The sequence below is a fragment of the Teleopsis dalmanni genome, chromosome 1 (assembly GCF_002237135.1).
Source record: "Teleopsis dalmanni isolate 2A chromosome 1, ASM223713v2, whole genome shotgun sequence".
Lineage (NCBI taxonomy): Eukaryota > Metazoa > Arthropoda > Insecta > Diptera > Diopsidae > Teleopsis > Teleopsis dalmanni.
This window is the reverse complement of record NC_051846.1, coordinates 112,635,583-112,641,050: the sequence shown is the minus strand read 5'-3', so window position 1 is coordinate 112,641,050 and position 5,468 is coordinate 112,635,583.

Here is a 5,468-nt window from a genome sequence, read left to right as displayed (position 1 = left end):
CAGTTTATAGTGAAATGTAAAATAATTCCTTTAGAGAAAAATACTGTAAGTTGCATTGAACTCCTGGAGGAATACCAGATAATTAAAAAATCATTATTGATAGTGTATCTTTCTTGTCATTGTGAATAGTTGGTGTGATTGGGGTTCATTTTGTGGGACACCGAACTAAAAATATTCTCGCATGATAGGAGAACTGGGGATGTATGGTTTATTACAGCTGATATGACTGATTCATAGTTCTGATTGTATTAGAGATACAACCAATGCCTGAACGAACGAATAACTAGACTTTGTGCTAGTTATGCACCAGTTAAAAAGGTATTTTTTGTAGATTAAATACTTTCCGCTTTTTGTGTTGTGAGAGAAAATACTAACATATATAATATTTTTAAAAAATTATAGTTATGTATATGACACTAAATTGAAATGGTAGGAAATAGACAATTTTACTGATGACAATAATTTTTTGAATTAAAATATTTGATTAAAATCAAAATTTTCCAATAATTGTGGCTTATAAAATACAAATATTGAGATTGCTTTCAGTTTTATTGGTGCGAGGCGACAATCGTATTGCTCAGAAATCGGGGGGCTGCTATAAGTAAGAACAGCTGGCGCTTAAGAATTGATTTATTTAATTCGGATTTTATTTAAAAAATTGAGAAATCAAAAGGGATTACTATATTTATTTAACGGTTTCGAAATGAAGATTGTTATTTTAGTTCACTCTAGAAAAAAGCCTGCCATTGATTTTTGAATGAAATATTCCGATTAAATTAAGTAATTTAATCTTTAAAATACAGACAAACCGAAAGTTAATGAGGTTAATGGGGTTTTGCTAACTTTCAGTTGTTAGCTCACTTTCAAAGGGTTGCAGTTGAAAAATTGAATTAGGCAGGTTTCGCCACTGCATTGCTCAGAAAATACTGGCAAAAGATGCATATTCCTCGTGCCATACCGTGCCGTGCCACGTCAAATATACACATGCAAGCTCCATGCCGGAGCTAGGTAGCGCTTCAACTTTACAGCAAAATGAAGTCTACACCGTGGAACACAATTAGGATGCTTTGTGTGCGTTCATTTGTAAAATTAATAATTGAGCACACGTGAGTGAGTGTCACCTACACGTGAATTGCACCATTTTTCAAATTTTTGTTATATTTAGTAAGTGGCACTCCGTTTGGATTCAAAAATTTACAAATTTAGCAAAAGCGAAGTGTGAGCAGTGAGTGTACTGCTTACACTATATGCATCTATCATTTATCGTTAATATATCCATATTATTTTCGCTTGGATTTGGTACTTTATTTAGAAACAAGAGGTTGTTGTGTTTGTAAAATTAGATTTCGAATGCAAATGCTCCAATAATAAAATGGTCCAGTTCAGATCCAGTGACTAACAAAATGACCGTAGATTGTTTCAAGTTCCAGTACTTAATTTTGCAGAAATTGCATATATCGAAGACTCGGTGCGATATTCGCAGTTTAAGTAGATTGCCAAAGGCAACCCAAGGGTTCATATCACAATTTTAAGCGCGTGCAATCAAGTTGTTATGTCGTGTATCACGTCGAATCACTTAATCCGGGAACAAAAATAAAATGTAATTCCTCCAAGGCTGTGATAATTTTGTGTAAGGCCGGCGAGCTTAAGTTTGGGTTTCAGCAAATTTATCCTTGAAATGTTTTTGGTATTTTTTTCTGTTTTTCTTTGAGTCGAAAATTACTGTTAGCTGAAGGGAATCACACCCTTTGCATTGCGTGCGACAATCCAATATAGTTCTAACTGCTCATTAAATGTCTTATGCGAAAAGAAAATTAATTACAATACACTTTGCGTTGCTGTTTTCTAGCTAAATTACAAACAATAACAACCCTGAAACGAACTCATAACTTGGATTTTACCGCCGCCTAAAAATATACACCAAATAACTTTTTATGGAATTTTGATTGCCTCGTGTGGTGACAAAAAAAATATAATAAAAATGTATCACGTAAGGCAAAAATATAATAAGTGCTCTTCGTTTAACAAAAAAAGAAAAAAACAAAACCAAAACGTTCATTCGCGCATTTATTTTTGTACAAGTGTAATTTTCTTGTTTTCCCCTCCCACTCTCCTTCCCTTTGGTGATATTATAATTATTTCATACGCACAATAAATTATGCGGATTCGCATAACCAGCAGCGAGTTTTATGCTCGTTTGTCGTAATTAGTGCTGTTGTAGTGACATGAAAAGCGTTACTTCTAATTTTAAGTCCTTCAATTTTGAAGAAAATTATTTAAGATTTTCTTATTTTTTACTGTAATGGTGGACAAGTACTCTTTTGCCCTCTCACACGTACTCTACGTCCGTAGCATTTATTTCGGACCCAACGCAAGCGCAAGATGTACGGTGATTGTGATGTGGAATGTAGTTACTATACTAAATTTTAGATTGCATTTGGGTACTAACTGTAAATCCAATTTCGACTTGTCATCCGACCACTTCCCAATAATCATTACCCTTAACGAGTCTTGTGAAATGATTGAAAAATGTATTTTTGATAACAAAAATACTGTCTGGAACAATTATCGTCAGGTAATTACTATTGGTCTAAATACCGAAGTTCGGCTGAAAACTGAGTCTAATGTAGCTGAAGCAGTAGAATCTTTCAACTCAAGTGTCCAAATGTCAGCCTGGGAATCAACTCTACCGTTTTCTTAAAGTGGTAAGCAAGAAACATTGGCAGAGGACGAGATTCCCTGCTGATAAAACTCGCTTAAACAAATCATGTAAACTCTTAAAGGCCTTTTTATAAAGTAAAACAATCGTCGCACGTCCCTATACCTCCAAAACTTAAATGCTTTAGGTGATACAAGCTACTGCCTCTGAAAAGCCATAAAAAAGAATAACAGACCGATCGTTTATCAACCACCTTTACGCAAAACCAACAACTCATGGGCAAGAAACAATATCGAAAAAGCAAAAACATTCGCGTTACATTTTTAAATATCTTTAAACCAAACGATAACCAAAATATTCCAGATATCATAAAATAAAGGATATATTTTCTATAAGAGCTTCTAAATAAATATTCTATTAAGGTAGTTATGGACACAATAACGAAATTAAATGTAAAAAAAGGTGCAGAATAGAATTTACTCACAGGTATGGCTCTTCAGTAGTTAACGTCAAAATTTACTTGAGGATATCCTCAAGTAATTCTCGCTCATTTACTTAACGTTGTGTTAAGAAAGAGACTTATTTCATTACAGTGGCAGATAGCGCTGTACTTTCGATCCTGTCGAAAGTTATGGAAATCTTGTTCCTAAAGCGCCATACAGTGATTCTTCAACAAAACAGACTCATTCCTGACCATCAATTCGGTCTTCGCTAAAAACATAGCACAATCGAACAAATTCATAGACTTGTCAGACATATTCATAGCACAATAGACGGTAAGAAATATTGCACTGCGGCATTTATAAATATTTGTTCGAGTACGGCATGAGGACCTTCTTTTCAAACTAAAATTGAATCTACCCCTAAATTTTTTCATATATATTAGATCATTCCTCTCGACAAGGCACTTTTTCATTAAGCATGGTAATGAAACTACAGAGCTTCATGATGTACGAGCAAGAGCACCTCAAGGTAGCTTTATGGGATCAATGCCTTATTTTTTATATATTGCAGACCTTCCCCTTACCGATGAGAGTGCAATTAGAACATATGCAGACGACACAGCAAACCGTTTTATCTGCCCGCCTGTTTCAAAAAACAATGCCCAATTACCACAAGTTGTAGAAACAAAATACTTGGGTGTACATCTGGATGGTAAACTAACCTGGAGAACACACGTATTCAAAAAGCGTAAAGCTTTGGGTGCGAAACTTATTTTGGTTCCCCTCAGTCGAAATTTCAAATTCATTCATTCAGTCATTCGATAATAAGCTGCTAATATACAAAACTATACTAAAACCCTTATATAGAGTCCACTTACAGGGTACTGCAGCAGACTAAAACGTGACAATGATGTGATGGTTACAAATAACACACTACTAATAGTCACAAATGTACATTGGTATATAACGAATGAACAGCTGCATAAACAACGCAGGTTCTGTAACTCAAGGAAGAAATATGTGTTATAAAGAATTACGCTCATCGCATATATATCCAACACTATATATCTTGGATATGTATATATAGGTCACACATTACTGTTTTAAATATATATGGACATATCAGTGGGCATAGTCTATACGCGCCTTTCTTCTTTAGATCGTAGTAATTATTATTATAATTTGTACTAATAAATATAACTTATTGTCACTCATATCTGACAGATCGTAATAAAATAAAAAAAATTAAAAAAAATCTGCACATAGACTGTCGTAATTTTCCGTCCACCTCCAATTTACTTACGTGAAAAATGCTCAAGTATTCTTGTAAATAATCTGTCTAAATTAATTGACTCTAAGTCTTTCTAAGTTACTTCTCTTAAAAAAGGCACAATAGAGAAAATGAAGATATAAACTAAAACCGAAAACCTGTTCCGTGAGATTAACGATTATCTGAAGAAAAACTCCAAAAATTTTTATACTTTCCAACTCAAAAGTAACAAGTGATTATCCGTAGTAATTATAGAAATCGAACCGAATGCCTGCACTGAAGAAATAAAAATAGCTGTAGAAAATGATGGCTTTAAGGTAAAATCAATTTTTAACATAAAAAGCTAAGATAAAATTCCTCAACCTTTGTATAAAATTGAATTAGAAGCAGACACTAAGAAATTAAAAAAGAACGAGAATCATCCAATTTACTACTTGCGTTTCTTACTAAATCGTAAAACAACAGTTGTGTTGCCTGCGGTGTGCTCACCACTCCATTCAAATTATATCGAAATTAAGAATAAAGCTATTCAACGCTCCGAAAAGGTACCAAACGATCCATCTACAATTCAACAAAATCCAGTTATCAAGAGAAGTTAATACACCTAATTCATACTCAGCCGTCAATTAAACAAATTTCTGAAAATTCAATAACTCCCAACTAAAACTTAGAAGCAATGCTAATAACTCTTACCCAACTAATAACGAACTTTATGGCTTCTATGTAAAGCTTAGTGCAAGCTTTTAGTATAGTAAAATCTCAAAATCAAATGATGCGGTTTCTTGCTGCTAATAAATGAACTGTCTTAGAATGTGCCACTGGAATGCCAGCGGCATCCGCCAGCACAAACTTGAAGTCATAAACTTTTTGTTGTTCCACAATATTAATATACTTCTAATATCTGACACTCATCTATCTAGCAAAAATAATTTTTCTGTACCTGGATTTAATTTCTACTTCACGAATCATCCTGACGAAAAGCCCCACGGGGGAACAGAAATTCTAATTAATTCAAGAATTAGTCACTGCGTCCTAGAACAAGTTACTATGCATTAAATTCATTGAAAATGAAGTCGTGCTTAGTGCTGTCTATTGT